At 53.4% G+C, this 21,253-nt stretch overlaps 1 protein-coding gene across 7 annotated transcripts in view; it reads right to left on the reverse strand.

Moving 5' to 3' along the window:
* The window catches only part of SCAF1 (SR-related CTD associated factor 1), a 438,521-nt gene that overhangs the window by 233,559 nt on the left and 183,709 nt on the right, over positions 1–21,253 (reverse strand). The gene's annotated exons all lie outside the window — the stretch shown is intronic.

Consider the following 21,253-nt stretch of genomic DNA (forward strand, 5'->3'; position numbering starts at 1 on the left):
TATCTTAGCATAGAATACATAGCAGTCCCTCCATTAGCGGCGGTTGCCCGTGCCAGCTGCAGAAACCTGAAAAAGTGTCTTGAGAACAGCCTGTCCCACAGCAGCCTGCTGCTTGGAATGCACATCAACACAGTAGTGTTTTGTAAAGGTATGTGGTGTAAGGTATGTGGTGTAACCCACGTGGCTGCTCTGCAAATGTCCTCTAAAGGAATGTTCCCTAGGAAAGCCATGGATGCCCCCAATTTGCGTGTGGAGTGCGCCCTTGGGGGTATCGTTAACGTGCGCTTGGCCTTGTGATAACAGATTTGGATGCACTTAACAATCCACCTGGCTATTCCTGCTTTGGAAATAGGGTTGCCTTTGTGTTGTGGTGAGAAGGCAACAAAAAGTTGTTTTGTCTTCCTAAAGTGTTGTGTTCTGTCTATGTAGTACATTAACGCCCTCCGTACGTCTAACGTATGGAGCATCCTTTCCGCTACCGTTTGTGGGTTTTGGAAGAATGCCGGCAAGTCAATAGTTTGGTTGAGATGAAACTGTGACACCACCTTTGGAAGGAATTTGGGGTTAGTACGTAGCACTACCCTATTTGGATGAATCTGAATGAATGGCTCTTGGATTGTGAGCGCTTGTAGCTCACTAACACGCCTCAGTGACGTAATAGCAATTAGGAAAGCCACTTTCCACGTTAGGAACTGGAGTTCACACGAGTGTAGTGGCTCAAATGGTGGTCCCATCAGTCTGGTGAGGACCACATTGAGGTTCCACACCGGAGCTGGCGGTGTTCTTGGGGGAATGACTCGTTTCAGGCCTTCAAGGAAAGCTTTAATAGCAGGCACCCTGAAAACAGAGAGATGCTGCCTATTTTGAAGATAAGCTGGGATGGCGGATAGATGTATCCGAATAGAAGTGAACGCTAGATTGCACTTGTAGAGATGTAGCAGATAGCAAATGATGTTAGGGATAGATGCATCTAGCGGGTTGATGTCATTGGCTGTACAGTAAATGACAAAACGCTTCCATTTTGCAGCATAGCATGCTCTGGTAGTTGGCTTCCGTGCCTCCTTGATGATGTTCATGCATTCTGGAGGTAGGTTAAGGTATCCAAACTCTAGGACTTCAGGAGCCAGATCGCCAGGTTGAGCTGTTGCGGATCTGGATGCTGAATTTCTCCATGGTTCTGCGTCAAGAGTCTGGGCGTGAGGCGCAGTCTTTGATGCGGCACCACTGAGAGTTCGAGGAACGTGGTGTACCATGCTTGGCGCGCCCACGTTGTAGCAACCAGGATGAGAGTCATCGCGTGCTGCCTTAGCTTTCTTGCCACCAGCGGTATCAGAGGGGCTGGCGGAAAAGCGTACGCAAATTTGCCTGACCAGTTCATCCATATCGCATTCCCCTGCGACTGTGGGTGAGGGAACCTGGCGGCAAAGTGTTGGCATTTTGCGTTTTCTTTTGTTGCAAACAGGTCTATCTCCGGATGACCCCACCGCTGGAAGTACGGGAGGAGTACTGACAGATGTAACTCCCACTCGTGCATTTGATGGCTGTATCTGCTGAGCAGATCCGCCATCTGATTGTCCTTGCCCGGGAGGTGTTCTGCCATGAGGAAGATGTTCCTCTGAATGGCCCACCGCCACATGCCCTGAGCCAGATGAGACAGCTGTGGCGAGTGGGTGCCCCCCTGTTTTTGAATGTAGTACATCGCGGTCATGTTGTCCGTCCGGACTAACACTACCTTGTTGCACAGATGTACAATGAAGGACTTGAGCGCCATGAAGATTGCCATCAGTTCCAGATAGTTGATGTGCATCTTCTGTTGCTGCGTCGTCCATAGTCCCTGCACGGTGTAAGTGAGCAGATGAGCTCCCCATCCCTGGAGAGATGCGTCCGTCGTCAGGATAATCTGTGGCACTGGCTCCTGGAACAGTCGGCCCTTGCAAAGGTTGTGTGGAGTCCACCAATGCAGAGAGTCGTATGCCCGACTGGTAACCAACACTAGGTCTGTTAATTGTCCTTGAGCCTGTGTCCACTGATTTGCTAAGCACTCCTGGAGCGGGCGCATATGTAACCGTGCGTGAGGGACTATGAAGATGCAGGAGGCCATCATGCCTATCAACTGCATGAACACTCTCGCTGGAAGTGAGTGTTGTGGTCTGAACTTTTGGATTAGAGACTGCATGCTGTCTATCCTGACTTGGTTTGGGTGAGCCATGGCCGTCAGGGTATTGATCGTCGCACCCAGAAACTGCCGGACATGTGCCGGCTGAAGATGCGACTTTGGGTAGTTCAACGAGAAGCCCAGATCGTGAAGGAGGTGAATGGTAGTCGACATGTCCGCGGCGCACTGTTGTTCCGACTTGGCTTGAACGAGCCAGTCGTCTAGGTAGGGGTAGACATGGATGTTCTGCCTCCTGAGGTGCGCCGCCACTGTCGCCAGACACTTGGTAAACACTCTTGGGGCTGTGGTCACTCCGAAGGGTAGGACCTTGAACTGATAATGTTTGCCTTGGATAGTGAATCTGAGGTATTTCCTGTGGGACGGGTGTAGTGGAATGTGGAAATAAGCATCCTTGAGGTCTAAGGTTGCTAAGAAGTCCCCTTGGTTTAACAAGGGAAGAATCTGTTGTAGTGTAAGCATATGGAAGTGTTCTGACAGTATATACAGGTTGAGGGGACGCAGATCCAGAATGGGTCTGAGAGATCCGTCCTTCTTTAAAATAAGGAAGTACAGGGAATACACCCCCGTGCCTTCCTCCCCTACTGGCACGAGCTCGATTGCTCCTTTTTGCAGCATCACCACCACTTCCTGCTGCAATAAGTGCAAGTGCTCTGCGGACATAGGCCTTTGCCTTGGTGGAATGTTGGGTGGAGTGGATTTTAACTCTAGACAATAACCGTACTGGACAAGTTGTCGCACCCACCTGTCTGTGGTGATGTTTCTCCAGACGGGCAGGAACTGCTGTAGCCTCCCCCCGACAGGTGTTAAGTGGTCGGGGGGGCAGTGACAGAGAGTCACTGTTTGCTTGGGGTAGAGGAGCGGGAGTTGTTGTTTCCTCTGCCACGTCCTCTGGTGCTGTTTCCTCGGTAACCCCCCTTGTTCGGTTTGGGGTACGAGGATTGTGCTCCACCTCTAGAGAATTGTGATTGTTGACCCATCTGTCCTCTGGTGACTCCACGCGCACCTGAGCGACGAAAATTGTTGCCACGAAACTGTTGTGATTGTAGGGCCCCCATCGACTTAGCAGTTTCGGTGTCTTTCTTTATTTTTTCTAGGGTGGTGTCAACATCTGGACCAAACAGTCTATCAGGATTGACTGGCTGATTAAGTATGGTTGTTTGAATGTCAGGTTTAAACCCCGATATGCGGAGCCACGCCTGTCGTCTCAGCATGATGCTAGTGTTAATGGCCCTAGCGGCCGTGTCCGCGGCATCAAGTGCACACTTTATGGCTGCGTTGGAGATTAGTTTTCCCTCCTCTATCAGCAGTTTGGTAGCCTCTTGAAACTGCGAAGGCAGGTGTTCTAAAACCCGCTCTAGGGTGTCGTAATGCGCCCTATCGTAACGTGCCAAGAGTGCCTGTGTATTTGCAATACGCCAAAAATTGGCAGCCTGTGCAGCTACTCTTTTGCCTCCTGCCTCTAGCACTTTGGACTCCTTATCCGGGGGAGGAGCTTCACCCGTTGTTTGGGAGTTGGCCCTTTTGCGGGCATTTGCGACCACCAGGGAGTCAAGCGGCAACTGTCCCCGAATGTATGCAGGGTCTGCAGGTGCTGGTCTGTACTTTTTTTCGATACGTGGATTGACCACTCTCGCCCTGGTAGGTTCTTTAAAGATGTCCGCAGCATGTTTGAGGACCCCTTTGAGCATAGGCAGTGTCTTTACTGTCCTTTCAGAGACTGAAAAAGTGTCAAATAAAAAGTCTTCTTCTACTGGGTCAGCATGCATGTCCACATCATGATTAGCAGCTGCCCTCTCAATGAGTGCATGAAAACCCGCAGAATCTTCTGTTGGGGAGGCACGAACACTGAAAGGCTGTGGGTCAGGCTGTGGGTCTTGCCCCACATCCTGGGTGCTTTGGTCACCAATGTCATCATATGAATCCGGCTGTGCATCTGGTTCATTGATGGGGAAGGTGTATTGGTCATCATCAAGGTGTTGGGCTCCTTCTTGGAGGAGGCTGGATAGGTTCCATGAGGCATGAAGCGTCCTGAGGAAGCCTTTTCTTTTTCAGGGGGATGACATAGGAGTCCACTGGCTGTGAAGTGATTCTCCTCTTGTAAAGGGTCAATTTGCCCGTGTCTGCGTCGATAAAACGCTCAGAATCCTCTTCTGAGTTGAGTACCCGACTTGAAAATGCCCCTGCCGTCGAAGAATCCGACTTCTTTGGCGCCGATTTTGTTGAAAAGGCCTTCGGCGCCTCCTTTGGCGGCAGAAGGAAGAGAAGTTTATTCGCAGGCTTCACCGGAGTGTCCATCGGCGTCTGTGGCGATGGTATCGGAGCCGACGTTGCCGAGGCTTTCTCCCTGATTCTCTGTAGTGAAGCGGCGACGAGGGACGCGTCACTTACAGTGGCCTTTGGCGTCGACGAGGAGGACTTGACATTGCCCTCGGATCCGACGTCCTGTTGCCCCTTCTGAGTCTTTGACGATGATGCCGCAGCCGCCGACCCAGAGTCCTTGGACCGATGCGCAGATGTACCAGCCTTCGACCCGTGTGACTTTTTCGGCTCCGTCTCCACCACGCGTCCGACTAACGGAGTCCCAGTCGGAACCGGAGCCGTTTCGCTGGCTGTTGCGGGCTTTGACGGCGCCGCAGCGGTCGACCCGTGCCGACCACCCTTCTTAGAGGATCCCTCCTCTGTCGTCGATTTTGACACCGTTGAATCGACAGATTTCTTCGACTTCTGTGGCCCGGAGGTCGACGGAGTCGATGAAGCAGCGGGTTTGGTCGTTGTCGTTGGTACGGCCGCCATTTTAGGTGTGCTCGAATCCTTAAGTTTCGGTTTCGATTTTGGGTCGGCCATTTTAGGTGTAGTCGATACCGTAGGTTTCGGTTTCGATAAGGCCTGCCCAGCAAGTTTGTCCGTGGCCGGGCCGGAAGGCGGGGCCGTGGCTTGCGGTACGGGGTCTAGGGTAAGGCCGACAGGCGATTCCGTGACCCGATCTCGATCTTCGTAACCTTCGGGGCATAGCTCGTCCCCTGAGCTATCTTCCGCGGCCCCATAAACCTCTTCGACGTCCCCTACCTCTTCGACGTATTCAAGGCCTTGACCCCCGACTCCGTCGTCGTGTTCCGGATCGGCCTCGACCTCCGTCTCGGGCGGGGAGATTTGAAGATGATGGCTCTGGTCCTCGTCTTCTTGGTCGCCGAAGATGTTTTCTGGATCTGGGGCCGCTTGTCTGGCTTCAAGGCGCACCGCGCGCCGAATCTTGAGTGTTTTCTTGGACCTGAACTTTGCACAGGCCCTGCAGTTGCCGTCGTCATGGTCTGGCGAAAGGCATTTGTTACAGACCGGGTGCAGGTCTATATGTGGGTATTTGGACCCACAGAGCGGACAGAGCTGAAACGGACTCCGCTCCATGCTGTAAAGTTGCAGTCGTGTCGCGATGAGAAGGCCCCGATGTCCGAAGAGTGTAAGCACTCCGCCGATTCCGACTCAAAGAGACGGAAGAACTCGAGACCGCACGCAAACAATACCGACGCAAAGAATACAAGGCCTTTTGGCCGTTTAAAGTTAGTTTTTCTCGGTTCCGACAGAGAGACGTCGAGACCGCATCCGAACCCAATGGCGGAAAAAAACAATCTGGGGATGGAGCCGATGCCCATGCGCACTGTAGTCCAGGGGAGGAGCCACCTATCTCAGGATACTTCGAAGACTCTTCCAGGACAACAATGTGCGATCATCCGGACCCAACACTAGGCGGCGATCTAATGCTAAGATATGAATTTAGCAGCCCACATGCCTCGAACTTTAAGGTTACCAAGGTCAAAGATGATACACAGAGGAAAATAATTCAGTTGAAGGGGTGGTGCGTAGGACTGTACAAAACAATCTAACATATTCAGAGTTATTGGTAGCTGGACTATATACCTAGCAACAGAATGGAATAGTCAAACACGTTGGGGTACTGTGCAATCTGGGAAACCACTGGACCCAGGTGCACCTCATTGCATGAAGGTGTGCCAGACAGAAGAAGGTGCAGGTGAAGGAGATTTGGCAAAAGGGCATTAGCTGATTCGAAATGAAAAGGGTGTGCCAATTGAAAGTTAAAATTTGAAAGGGCTGTAGTTGCAGGAGAGTTTAATACGGTTATGTTGGGGAAAATAAGCATAAATTGGTACTTGTGGAAGGATTCTGTTACTTACCTTGTAAGCATCTGTTCTTAGCATGTAGTGCTGTAAATTCACAAGCTGTGCATAAGTCCACCATCAAGTCTTGGGTTTGGTTGATTGCAAAATTGTTTTTCGTCAAAGAATGTTTGAGTCATGAGGATGTGTCATCCCACCTCTCAGTGATACTACGCATGGGCATCAACTCCGTTGGTAGATTGTTTTGCCAAAGGCAGGTGAGAAAGTTACAGTATGTATCTGTAATGTGATGTCCATGCAAGTGATGTATATTAAAGTGATGTAAAGCAGTGGACTGTGACCTACACAGGCGTCCAGGGAGGGAGGGCACATATGAATCTAAAGCACTACATGTAAAGAACAGATGCTATGGGGAGTGGCCAAGATGGCGACCTAGGAGGACGCAGGACCTTGAGGCTCCTCGCACCGAGCTACCTTCCCCAGCCGATTCAAGCATAACAGTCCCCAGTTGTGCATTAAAATTGGCGGGAAGTCGAGGGGAGACGAGGAGCCTTACCCGAGAGCACTTTCGGAGGCGAGCTGCCTTTGAGGGGCTCAGACGCAGCCCGCACCTCACAGCTGTGAAATGGCGCCCAGGCCGAGCGGGCGCGGTCGCAGTTGAGCCCAGTCGCGGATACACCATGGCTCTTGTGCCAGCCGGCCGACCACCGGTCCTGACAGACAGTGAGTGGGCAGCAGCAGCGGCAGAGTAGCGATACAGAGGATAAGGCGGAGCACGAGCGGCAAGCAACTGAGGGCTGAGAGGCGCTCCTGAGCGGAGGCACAAAAATAGAGGTCGGGGATGTCGGGCCTACGTGGTCGCGCACGGGCGCCACCCGCCAGGACGGCGCAGCGGGGACTCCCTCACACGGCCCCAGAGAGTGCGCAATAGAGACGGCAGCGAGGAACTGGAGCCGGCAGCCCCCAGCAGAGCTACGTGCAGTGAGAGCCACACTTTTGAAACGGACGGGAGGTGAGGAGACAAGAGGCCGCTGATAATCGGAGTATAGGCTTCAGCGTGAACTATTGGACCCGCAGGGAAGTGGAGCGAGTGCAGCTATTCCGGACAGCAGCACTCCACGGGCACGCAGTGGAAGAAAGAACGTGGGTGCGAGGATAACAATCCCCAAGGGTGCCCCACATAGCGGAGTGCGCGCGTCCCCATTGAAGACAGGAGCAGTGGCAGGGGCGGACTAGTGATCTATATCAGGGCACCAGAGGAAGCAGCTGGAGGGCCTCCACGGGCCGAGGTGCGGCGCCCACGCAGGGATTTGGGCCTGCAATTTACACCCCACAAGAGGCACATGGCGATGGGCGCATAACCCGGGGGCACACAAAGCACCGCTTAGGACTCCCCAGCACGGGAGATTGGGAGCACCTGAGAACCTTCCCAGGCGAAATGAGGGAGTCGGAACGCCCCTGTGAGGCACAGGACATTGGTTGATACAGCTGGGGCACAGCGGGATGCATACGCGACCTCACAGCACACAGCGACAAGGGCCAGTGCGTGCAGCGGACCTGAGCTCACCCACCATTCTTCCTCAAAGAGGTACGGATGGCCGGAGCCAGTGGGCAATTATACAGGGAGACAGGCAATCCCGTTGAGGCACTCTGGAATCCCGAGCCCTTGGGTGGAAGCGGGGCGTGACCCAAGATACCTACGGAATCCCCCGGGAGTGGGTACACCTCTGGCACGAGTTGACGCACGTCGAGAACCTAGCGACTCTGGAGTGGGGGTGAGCCCAGCGGCTAATCCAGTGCACGGGCCCACAGCGGAGACCCGCCCCCGGCAGCGCCGGCAAAAGCCAGGAACGGTTAACCAGGCCTGGGAGTCTTACCATGTCCCCACAACACGCAAAAAAGGAGACCGCTCTCTAAAAGACATGCTTCTCAAAGGCCCCGCTGCGGGAGATAGGGGAAAATCACACACCCCTTACCCCCAAACAGTATGCAGAACAGGGGGACGGGGAAGTGCCGATCACCTGAGCATTCCTAGAGGCACTTTTTAACACTCTACAGGAGGATTTTCATACACTCAAGCAAGAGGTAGCAGGAGAAGTGAAGGAAATATGTCGCAATATCGATGAACTGGGGGAGCGAGCAGCCACCATCGAAGACAATGATCACACTAGAAGCGAGGAGCTGGAACAACTTCAGCAGGAACTTCTCCGCCTTAAGGACCAACAGGTGGACCTACAAGTGCATGCAGAGAACCTAGAAAACAGGTCGAGACGTAACATCTGAGTCCGAGGAGTCCCATTGAAAACGGAGGGGGCGGATGTGGCCCATTATCTACAGGGCTGATTTCGGGAGATTCTTGGCAAGGGTCCAACCTTCGAGATCTGCATGGACCGCGCGCATAGGGTGGACTTAGCGAGACACGCGCCAGCCCTCCCCCCCAGACATTCTAGCCCTCTTACCGGATTTCCCACTGAAGGAACGCATCCTCTGAGAGGCGAGATCGAAGCAGCCTTTACAATATCAAGGAAACCCTGTAGCTCTCTTTCAGGATTTGGTCTCCATCACTCTTCAAAAGCAGAAAGCATTTAAAGAAGTGACTACCTTCTTAAGAGACACGGGAATACCCTACTCCTGGGGCCATCCTTTTCGACTGATCTTTAAATGGAATGGCGCGCTTCATCAAATGCAATCCCTCCGAGAGACCTGTGCGCCCCTGGGCCTCGAACATAGCGACCCCGATACCTCCCCTACCCATTCCCAACAATCCCCGGGAGGGGGATGGCAAAGAGTTGGCCGCAGACGCTCGCCAAAAGCAGAATTGAAACCGGACCAGACAACCATGACGCAAGAGCGGGCATCGGCCTTAGAAGCGGTGTCTCGAGACACCTCAACGCCTGAATAGCCTTGATCGGCACTTGGGGACACACATGCACGGACTCATAGCTGGCTGGGTGGGAGGTGAGGGGGGCCGGCGTTGTCTGGGTTGCACATTCTACCTGATTACTCACCACATGCCTGCGACCTTGGTTGGCAGGCATTAGACTATGAAACCTTGTTGGGAATGTTAGTTGGGGTTAGGGAGGAGGGGATGGGGTGTTGGGGGGAGTAGACAAGGAAGGGACTCAGTTTGGGGAGGGCTGTTGGGCTTCGGGAAGGGGGATGGAGGGGAAGGGCGGGGGAGGGGGCAAGGAACCGGTGTGCCACATATGGAGAAATTCTACGAGAGGTGCTTCCTAGGTAGACCACCAATGACAATGCTGTCCCTTTTTACGCAGACACTTTGACGGGTCATACGATGAAAGTGATCACCCTTAATGTAAAGGGGCTAAATAATCCCACTAAGAGGCGAGCCATCTTGTCTTACTTAGAGAATTCCGATGCTTCGATCTGTCTCCTGCAAGAAACACACCTAGTGTCCAAAGATTGGCATACAATGAGATCCCGGGCATTCCCTCAACAGTTCTACTCCTCTACTACTGACAAGAAGGCAGCTAGGTAGCTATTTTGTTCGCGAGGGACTGCCAGGTTATGGTGGGGGATAAAGTGGCAGAAATGAAAGGCAGGCTGTTGACTTACAGTGTGAGGGGGGGGGGGGGGGTACTCCCATAGTCATAGGGTCCCTGTATGTCCCTAACTTCAGCCAGGAAACGTTCCTCAGGAGTGGTGGTCTTGAGTCCCCAAGAAAGGCACATACTGGTGGGATGCGACCTTAACCTAGTTATGGACCCAGACACAGATAGATCAGGCCACCGCTTAGGTTCCACGGGTGCAATATCAGCAGAGGGGAAAAATTGGATGGCCCGCAGGGGACTGGTGAATCTCTGGATGGAGGCACACCCTCAGAATACTCAATACTTGTTCTAATCACACGTGCACCATAAAAACGCTAGCCTAGACCACTTTATTGGATTCTTGTAACTCAATGCGCTAGTCGCTGAAGTGGACATCACCCCAGCCACACTCTCCAAACATAACGCTGTGGTAGTGACTATAGCAATGCCCCGGACTAAGACAATTGGGGGTGGGGGGAGGTGGCAACTGCGGGAGACCCTACTACAAAGAAAAGGGGTGACCCAACAGTTACACAAGAGCATCACTGACCACTCTGACACCCAACAATAAGCCAGACACAACCCTGACTGCGATATGGGGGCCCTTAAAGCAGTAGTGCGAGGGTAACTGATAGCCATCTCGGCGGCAGAATCCACAGAGCGCAAAGAAAAAAGGGAAGCTCTAATGGCTCGTGTGGTTGAACTCGAGAGGGTGCACAGTTGCACGGGAGCCTCAGGATATGGAGGCAACTGAAGGCCGCTACGGCTCAGCTAACAGCCCTGGACCGAGCAGAGTATGCAGCCCTGCGGCTTAAACACACGTACTATGTAGGAGGCGATAAAACAGGGCGCCTCCTTGCAAGCAAGCTCAGAGCCAGAGTTCAACGGTCTAAAATCACATCCATCCAAAATGCTCAGGGAGAGAAGGGGGATACAGACGACCAGATAGCTGAGGATTTTAGGGACTTCTGTGCATCTCTATACAGCGAGGACTCGAATACTGACAAAGACGGGGAAGCCTACCTAAGTCATGTAAATGTAATGTAATGTAATGTCACATTTTTATAGCGCGGCTATCACTCCAAGGAGCATCTTGGCGCTGTGTATCATAGCCAGATGGATCAGGCCGCTGACAGATGGAGTTCAGAAGTCCTACGTACTTATACTAAGACTTTACAAGCTGCATCAGTGAGTGTATAGATCCATGTTTTCAGCCCTTTCCTGAATTGGTTCTCAGTGGTGCATTGTCGCAATTTTGGGGGAAGCTTGTTCCAAGCCCTAGATCCCATGACTACAAGGGATTTTCCTCCCTTGGTGGAGAGCTTATATCTGGGCACCACCAGTAGGTTCAGGTTTGATGACCTAAGGACCCGTGAAGGTGCATAGCGCCTGAAACCATTCGCAAGATATTTAGGCCCTTGCGAATGGAAGGCTCTGAAGGTGATTACCAGCAGTTTAAACAGGATACGCTTATGTATTGGCAACCAGTGGAGGGCTTTGAGCGCGGCCGAGGCGGACGACTTCCTTGGCCAGCCGAGGACAAGGCGTGCGGCTGCGTGCTGGACCATCTGCAGTCTGTGGAGCACGGATTGATTGACTCCCACATACAGACTATTGCAGTAATCCAGCCTAGATGTTATCAGTGCAACCAACACCGTTTTCCTGGCATCCAAGGGCAGAAGGTCAAAGAATTTTCTGAGACCTCTAATGATGTTAAAACAGGTGCCAGCCACGGTCACTGCCTGTTGCTTAAATGAGAGGGGGGAGTGAAACTTGATACCCAGATTGCAGGCGGCAGCAATTGTATTTGGGGAGGCTTCTGCGTCTTCCGGCCACCATAGTTTGGGTGAAAACAAGTTTTGCTGCCCGAATGGCAGAATTTCGGTTTTACCCGAATTACACTTAAGATGATTATTCCTCATCCAGTCAAAAGTGGCTGCGAGGCAGTTTTTAAGGTTTTCTTCTGCTCCGGGCAGCTCCCTATCCAGTACTAGGATTAGCTGAGTGTCGTCAGCATACTAGATCGTACTGATCTGAAAAGAAGAAATTAGTTCGATCAGGGGGACCATATACAGATTAAAAAGTACAGGGCTCAAACTGGAGCCCTGCGGCACCCCCGACATCAGAACCTTCTCCTCAGAGCAGAGCTCGCCTAGTACGGTAACTTGCCGCCTCTGGTTAAGGAAGTTTGTTAGCCATGCCAGTACAGTTCCTGCTATCCCTGATATTACTAGACGGTCGATCAGTATGGTATGTGACACCGTATCGAACGCCGCATATAGATCAAGCAGGATCAGTACGGCTTTCTTCCCCTGGTCGATGGCGTCCCGCACGGTCTCCACTGTGAAGAGGAGGGCAGATTCTGTCGAATGCTGGGCCCTAAACCCTGCCTGATGGGAATGCAGAATATTTCCTTCCAGAAATTCAGTGAGTTGTTTATTCACAAATGTTTTGGTGAGTTTAAATAACACTGGAATTAAGGAGATGGGGCGAAGGTTAGAGAGATTTGCTGGATCTGCTGAGGGTTTTTTCTGTAAAGGTTTAACGGCAGCTAATTTCCAGTCACTAGGTATCTCGGCGGTAGCCATCGATGTTGTGTTAATGATACCATTAATGATAGGATTCACCGAGTCTATTATTGCTTGTAGAAACCGCGGAGGACAGGGATCAAAGGGTGAGCCCGATTTACTAGAGAGGATGGCTAGACAGGGCGAAACTTTTTAAACCGGACTCTTTCAGTGTCCTCCCCATTCATCCCATCCGGGGGGGGGGGGGGCGCGCCGGTTGAGGAAAGTCTCGGATTATGTTCTGTATCTTTTTCTCGAAATGGTTAGCAATGACATTACATAGAGTCAAAGAGGGTGGAATGTCTTGCGAAAGTACTCCAGGGTTCCTATAGCTATTGACTATCCTAAAAATTTCTTTCTGTCTATTGTCCGCGGAAAAGATGGCTTCCAGATAGTATGCTTTTTTTGCAAGTTTAATCAAAGCGTGATTCTGCCGCCGAGCCGATTTGTAAATACTGAGCTCGGCCTTATCATAATTTCGGCGCCATCTCCGTTCCAGCGTTCTAACTTCGCCTAATTTTTCTTTAAAAACAATGAGAACCATGGTGCAGAAGCTTTTTTCGCTCCGTGTGTCTTGCCTGATCTTGTGGGATCCAAAGACCCACTAAGCCCAGTGATCCAATCACAGAAGCGTTTATTATCAGTTAGCATATGGCCGGTCATTGTGGGCTTGCTGCTATCTGCTGTCCTTGGGAGCTCCGGGTTGGCAATTAGCTTTTTCCAGCCGGGTTTGGCTTGCCCACCTGATTTGCTAGCGCCTTTCCCTGGCGGGTTGCCTTCCACAACAAGCTCAAATGGGATGAGTTTGTGGTCGGACCATGTTTGTACACAAGGAGGCTTAACCCTCAGAAGGTCTAAATTGGAACAGACACAGTCAAGCATATGCCCCGCTTTGTGTGTGGAGTCATGGGTTAGCAGAGTTAGCCCAAGTACATTGTCAAGTCATGCAGCGACCACAGCTCTCAACCCAGCCGGAGCCGCCACACTAGATGCCTCTATTAGGATAGAGGAAAGGGTTGGTGCGATTGCCTGCCTTAAACCTCTGAAATCTCCTGGGCCAGATGGCTTCTCGGACGGTTTTTATAAAACCTTTTGTCAACTCCTAGCGCCGATTTTAACCCGGCTTTTTAATTATTTTCAGGGACCCGGTTCTAAAACCTCCAGATATGCTGGAGGCAGATATAATGGTCTTACCCAAGCCAGGGAAAGACGTCACCCAGTGCGCCGCTTATAGGCCGATCTCCCTACTCAACATAGACTTAAAAATATTTACAGGGCTCCTCGCATCTAGACATGGACCACGGTTAACTGGCATCATCGAACCAGATCTATCTGGCTTTATTCCGGGCAGACAGTGCAGCGACAACACTAAACGCCTCATGCACCTAGTAGACCAGGCCCACTACAAAGGGATGGACGCCATGCTGTTGTCTGTAAATGCCGAAAAGGCGTTTGATAGGGTAGACTTTTTTTTTTAGACAAAACGTTATCGCACTTCGGTATCGGGGACCGCTTTAGGGCCTGGGTCCCGGGCTGCTATGACAAACCGAGGGCAACGATATGCGTTAATGGCAAAAGCTCACGGCAGTTTGACATTAGATGAGGCAGGGGTGCCCGCTGTCGCCCCTCCTCTTTGCAGTCTACACAGAGACCCTAGCACAGAGGATTCGGGACAACCCATATATCGCGGGTATTCCCTTCGGCGGGGAGCAACACACACTTAGCTTATATGCTTATATGCAGACGACATCTTAGCAGCGCTAGATTTACCCAAACAGTCGGTGCCTGCCTTTCTGCGGGAACTGGAGGCATTTGGGAGGGTGTCCGGCATTAAAATGAATCTGGGGAAATCAATGCTCCTGGCTCTGGGCTGTAACACAAACAAGCTATACGGCACATCTCCCGAATATGGGGGCCTGCAACCTCACACCATGATCCTGGAGATGGTCCTTACGCAGTCTACAGAATAGGCAGTCACCCTGAACTACGTGAAGACTCACTTCCCAAATGCACGGAGATTTGAGGAGATGGCAGAAACAGCCACTATGACTGCTCGGCCGTATTGCAGCAGTAAAGATGTCCATCTTACCTTAAAAAACTATACATCTTTCAGACCATCCCAGTTAGCTCCACCCATAGGAACCATACGCAAATTGCAAGAAGCAGTGCAACAATTCATATGGGCCGGAAAACATCCAAGGATGCGCAGAGAACTATCCCACCGGCCTCCTGATGAGGGTGAAATGGGGATCCCCAACATACTACGATACTTTCAGGCGGCACAACTACGGTACCTGGTGGAGTGGAGTGGAGCCGACCCGAATCGGAAAAGAGATGGCTCTTCCAAGACAGGGCTATGGCGCAGACGTCGCCAGTATTAGATTCCTCACCTTAGAATATCCCTGCGCGTCCGACTGGATCCGGAAACTTTTGCGTAGCAGTACCCTTGCGCGTTGGTAGGCGTCGTCTGCGGTACTTAGACGCCGCCTCCGCGTGCTGACGTCAGTTCTTAGACACTGCTTTTCCGCGCCAGAAACGCAGAGCCATGTTAAAAACCAACACTGGTGCCATTGAAACTAGGGCCCTGAAAGGGGGTAACCCTAACCCTAGATATCGGTTCGCAGAACGGGGAGGATGGGTGGGTCGGTAAGGAATCTAATACTAACTAATGTCTCTTACAGATATATCGTTACACAAGTAGTAACTTGTGCTTTAGGAAACATCCATATTGCTGATATTTGCAAAGCAGCAACATGGTCCACATCACACATTTTCACAAAACATTATTGTGGGGATGTTTTAGCACGTCAATAAGCTAAAATTGGACAAGCAGTGCTACGTACCGTATTTCAAACAACTGCAGCCCCCATAGACTCACCACCACTTCAGGAAAGGGACTGCTTTAAAGTCTGTGGACAGCACGTGTGCATCTGAAAGAGGCACGTTAGTATTAGATTGCTTACCTTAGAATAGATACCCCAGCAATTTTTTTTTTTAATTCTATTCTAAAATACCAACCCCGGTGGTGGGTCTGCGAACCAATAATCACACCAGAAAGTCCTGGAGGACAGAACGGCCAAAGAAGCCATCCCTCCGGACTTGGCTGTCCAGGCAGTAGTGTCTTGCAAACGTGTGCAGCGATGCCCACGTAGCTGCCCGACAGATGTCTTGTAAGGGCACTCCCCGGCCCAGGGCAGTTGTAGTCGCCGTGGCTCGGGTAGAGTGAGCCCGCAATCCAACAGGGGGCTCCTTTTTAGCCAAGGAGTAGCATGCCTGGATACACAAGATGATCCACCGGGAGATGGTCCTCTTGTGCACCGCTTTCCCCTTCTTAGCGCCCACGTAACCAACAAAGAGTTGGTCATCCACCCGGAACTGGCGTGTGCGATCCAAGTAAAATGAGAGCGCACGTTTTGGGTCCACACGGTGGAGCCGCTCTTCCTCTTTAGAGGGATGCGGTGGCGGGAAGAAGGTTGGCAAGGTGATAGACTGCCCGATGTGAAAGGCCGTGACAACCTTGGGCAGGAAAGATGGCTTAGTACGCAACACCACTTTGTCCGGATGGACAGAAAGGAAAGGTGGAGTACAAGAAAGGGCCTGGAGCTCACTCACTCTCCTGGCAGAGGTGATGGCAACCAGGAAAGCAGTCTTCAGAGTAAGAAGGCGGAGAGGACAGTTGTGAAGTGGCTCAAAGGGAGCGCACATCAGAAACGTAAGAACCAGGTTCAAGTCCCACTGAGGCATCACAAACGGAACAGGAGGGAATGTGTGTGTGATGCCCTTTAGAAATCTATTTACAATAGGGGACTTGAACAAAGAAGGTTGATCAGGCAGCCTTAGAAAGGCTGAAAGGGCAGAAAGGTAGCCCTTGATAGTGCCCAGAGCAGAGCCCTGCTGGGCAAGAGAAAGAAGGAAGAGAAGAACCTCAGAAAGAGGGGCAGCAAGAGGATCCACAGCCTTTGCTGTGCACCATGCCACAAATCGGTTCCACCTGCAGGCGTATACCGACTTTGTGGAGGGACGCCTGGCTGCCAGAATGACATTACAGACTTCGGGAGGCAAGTCAAATGGCCTCAACTGTCGCCGCTCAATCTCCAAGCTTGTAGGTGGAGACTGGACAGGTTCGGGTGGAGGACCGTCCCCTGCTGCTGCGACAGAAGGTCCTCCTGAAGAGGCAGACTAACCGGGGAATCGACTGACATACTGAGTAGCTCTGGATACCAGTACCTTCGAGCCCAGTCCGGAGCCACAAGGATAACTTGGGCCCGGTCGCGCTTGATCTTCTTCAGCACTCTGGGCGGAAGTGGTATAGGCGGAAAGGCGTACAGTAGACCGCAGCTCCACTCGCGACGAAAAGCGTCTCCGAGCGAGTGCCGCCTTGGAAATTCCAACGCGCAGAACTGATGACATTGCGCGTTGATCTAACCAAGGCTCTCCCCATTGCTGAAAGAGGCCTTGCGCCACGTCCGAGTTCAGACGCCATTCGTGATCCATCATGCACCGACGGCTGAGCTCGTCCGCCCTGGCGTTCAGAGAACCTGCCAGGTGTTGAGCCACCAGGGTCACGCCCTGGCGTTCCAGCCATTGCCAGAGGCGCAGAGCCTCCTGGCAAAGGGTCCACGACCCCACCCCGCCCTGTTTGTTGCAGTACCACATGGCGGTGGTGTTGTCTGTGAACACCTGCACTACACTCCCCCGGACAGAGGGGAGGAATGCTTTCAGTGCTAGACGAATCGCCCGTAAATCCAACAGGCCTCCGCCAGAGACCAGAGGCCTCTGATCTCCGCCTCTCCCATGTGGCCTCCCCAGCCCTGGAGGGACGCATCCGTCACAACTACGTGCTCCGGTTGGGGAAGGGAGAGGGATCTGCCGCTGACCCAATCGCGGTCCGTGAGCCACCACTGCAGCTGTCTCGCAGTGCCCTCTGAGATCAGGACGTGGTCGGATAGGTTGCCCTGATGCTGGGCCCACTGAAACTTCAGGTCCCACTGCAGAGCCCGCATCCGCCACCTGGCGTGATGCACCAGCAGGATGCAGGAGGCCATCAGCCCCAGAAGCCGCAGCGTTAACCTGACCGAGACCCGGGATAACGGCTGAAAGATGGGAATCAGAGCCTGAATATCCCGGACCCGCTGTTCGAGTGGATAAACCCGAAACCGCGCCGAGTCGAGAACCGCTCCGATGAAAAGGAGCTTCTGAGAGGGGCACAGGTGTGACTTCGGCACATTGATGGAGAACCCCAGCCGGTGCAGGAGATCTGCCGTAGTCTGGAGGTGGCTGACGACTGTCTGGGGCGAGCCCGCCTTCAACAACCAGTCGTCGAGGTAGGGGAAGACTGAAATCCCTAACCTGCGCAGATGAGCTGCGACCACCGCCATCACCTTTGTGAACACCCGTGGGGTGCTGGTAAGGCCGAAGGGGAGCACGGTATACTGAAAGTGTTCGTGGCCACCGTGAACCGCAGGTAGCGCCGGTGGGCCGGCAGGACGGGGATGTGGAAATAAGCGTCCTGCAAGTCCAACGCTACCATCCAGTCTCCTGGGTCCAGGGCAGCCAGGACCTGAGCAAGTGTCAGCATCTTGAACTTCTCCTTCCGGAGGAAGCCGTTGACGTTCCTTAGGTCCAAGATAGGGCGTAGGCCCCCTTTGCCCTTCTTGGGTACCAGAAAGTAGTGGGAGTAGCAACCACACCCTACTTCTGGCCCAGGAACGCGCTCGATGACCCCCTAGGCCAATAGGGCCGTAACTTCCTCCTGCAGAAGTCGCAAATGATCCCCCGAAACACGGTGGTTCTGCGGTGGCATGGCTGGAGGAGTCGCCTCGAAGGGGAGGGAGTAGCCCCTTCGAACGATCTGCAGCACCCACCTGTCCGAAGTGACGGTGCGCCAGTGGAGGTGGTGATGGCGAACCCTGCCCCCCACTGGCGTCACATGGGCCTGAAAGCACGGACTAGGAGGGTTTTGAGGCGGATGCTGCGGGGGAAGGTGTGGACTGACCTCACCGTTGTCCCCGACCGCCGGGACGGCGGTTCCCACGGCCGCCACTGCGTTGGGTATTACCCTGCGGAGCGTGGCTGGCAGCACGTGTGGGTACACCCCTTCCGTGGCCACGAAAGGAATGAAAGGCAGCCGATTGCTGGCGCGGGGCCGAGAGGCCCAAGGACTTGGCCGTAGCCCTGGAGTCCTTAAAGCGCTCGAGCGCATGGTCTGCCTTGTCGCCAAAGAGGCGACGGCCATCAAACGGCATGTCCATCAAGGTGTTCTGGACATCGGCCGAAAAGTTGGCGGACCTCAACCAGGCGTGACGTCTGACCGCCACCGTTGTTGCCATCGCTCTACCCAGTGAGTCGTGGTATCCAGCCCACACCGTATAGAATATTTGGCTGCATCCCGGCCCTCCACAAGGGCTTGGCAGAGTTTGGCCCGTACCTCCAACGGACACTCTGGCAGCACTTCCGCAACCGTATCCCACAGAGAGTGGGTGTAGCGGCCCAAGAGGCATGCGGTGTTGGAAGACCGCAGTCCCAGACTAAGGGACGAGAAGATCTTTTTGCCGTACTGCTCGTACCTCTTGGATTCCCTGTCCGGCGGTGCCGACGGGAATGCGGTCTGGGAATTGGAGGCCTGGATGACCAGGCTCTCGGGGGTAGGGTGGGTGTTTGAGTTTAAAATTATTTATAGAGCGCACGTACACCTGGCGGTTTCTTGGCGCTATAAGGTGCTGAGCCCAAGAGGGCAGGAGGCAAAGGAGAGTAGATAGAACGGTTTATTGGGAAAAAGCTTGAGAAAAGAGAAAAGTTTTTAGGACAGGAAACATGGGTCGCCCGGTGCTGGGCGGTGGCGTCTGGCCACGTTCCTATCTACGGGCGAACCCATAGCGGGCTTGGACCAAGTGCCCAGAAGAACGTCGGTCAAGGCCTCATTAAAGGGCAGCAGAGGCTCGGCCGAGCTTGACTGCGGTTTAAGGACCTCAGTGAGGAGATTAGTCCTCACGGCCGCGACGGGGAGCTCAAGGCCCAAGGCCTTGGCAGCCCTCATCAACACCACACTGTAGGTTGCCCCCTCCTCCGAAGCCACGATAGGAGGGGAGACAAAACCAGTGTCTGGAGAGGTGTCCAGGCCACTGGCCTCCCCAAGGTCTCCTGCCCAGTCTTCATGAGACTGACACTCTCGGGTCAGAGGGTCCTCAGACCCCTCCCAATCCCCTTCATCACCCATCTCCTGAAACTCAGGGTTCTCAACTAATGGGGCCTGCTCATAGAAGTGAAACTCCCCAAACGACTTCTGGAGCGGCGCCCATCGGGGCCGTCCCGACATCGGAACAGGAATGAAGGGGGCATCGGGGACGGCGCCGGAGGCGACACCTGATGGTCCGACGCCGGGGAGGTCGTAAGGTCAACCGGCGACGATCCAGATCCCGAACAAGGTCTAGCGGCGTCCCGCGGCACCGGGCCCGAAGGCGCCGGGGCCGCTGTACCCTGCGGCGCCGGGCCCGAAGGCACCGGCGGCGTCGGGATAGCGGGAACCTGCGGCGCCGGGCCCGAATGCGTCGGCGGCGTCGGGGCCGAAACCCCCGACCCGCTAGAGGCCCCAGACGGGTCCGCTGGGACCGAAGGCGCCGCGGAGCCCGTCGAAGGAGAGAGTTTCCTCATGGCCATGAGGTAGCACTCGATCTCCTCCGGCGTCGCGTTGAGCCCAGGGACCGGAGGGTGTGGAGCTGAATGCGGCGCTTGTGCTTCTTACCTGACGACTACTTCGACCCGGGGGAGTGCGGCCTACTCTCGGAGCTGTGGTGGCTCCGAGCCCGCGACCTGTCCCTCGACCTCCCGTGGGACCGAGACCTCTCGCTGCGTGGGACCGACTGCCAGAGTTCGAGTCGCCTGCGGGACCGCTCCCGCCTGGCTTTCGAAGAGAGGGCCCGGCAGTCGGAGCAGGCCTTGTCGTCGTGATCGACGCTTAGACAAGTAAAACACAGGTGGTGAGGATCCGTGACCGACATCGTGCGGTCGCAATCCTCGCAGTGCTTAAAGCCGGGCATCCCTACGGCACCAATCGGAGTCGAATGACTTCGAGAAATGATCAAAAAACGATCAAAAAGTTAGTCAAAAATTGACTAGGGTTACTGCTTTTTCCAGATCTGCGCTTGCTGGCGCGGAAAAAAGAAGAACTGACGTCAGCACGCGGAGGCGGCGTCTAAGTACTCCCACGACGTCATCACGGCCCCCACGACGCCGACGACGGACGCTGAGCCGCAGACGACGCCTACCGACGCGCAAGGGTACTGCTACGCAAAAGTTTCCGGATCCAGTCTGACGCCTGGGGATATTCTAAGGTAAGGAATCTAATACGAACGTGTCTCTTTCAGATATAAGTAATAGAGGCTCCTATTACACAAGGGGAGTGAGCCCTAGGGGGAACGGCTACAAGTGCTTTAGCTTCAGCATAACACGTTTGAATACATTTAACTATCCACCTAGAAATTACGTTTTTTTAAATTGGATTTCCAATGTGGGGAGGCGAGAAATAAATAAATAACTGCTTAGTTTTCCTAAATGTTTTGGTTCTGTCGATAAAATACATTAAAGCTCTTGACGTCTAGAGTATGTAGAGCTCTTTCTGCTACTGAATCAGGTTGCAGAAAGAAGACAAGCAATTCTATTGACTGATTAATGTGGAAAGCTGGAGAGACTTTGGATTTGTTCTGAGCACAACTTTGTCTCTATGGAGCTAGAAGAAGTTCTTCCAAGAGTAGTGCCTGGAGGTCATCGACACGTCTTAGTGAAGTGATCGCTATTAAGAATGCTACTTTCCAAGATAAGTATTGGAGTTGG

The sequence above is a fragment of the Lissotriton helveticus genome, chromosome 7, assembly GCF_964261635.1.
Source record: "Lissotriton helveticus chromosome 7, aLisHel1.1, whole genome shotgun sequence".
NCBI classification, from domain to species: domain Eukaryota; kingdom Metazoa; phylum Chordata; class Amphibia; order Caudata; family Salamandridae; genus Lissotriton; species Lissotriton helveticus.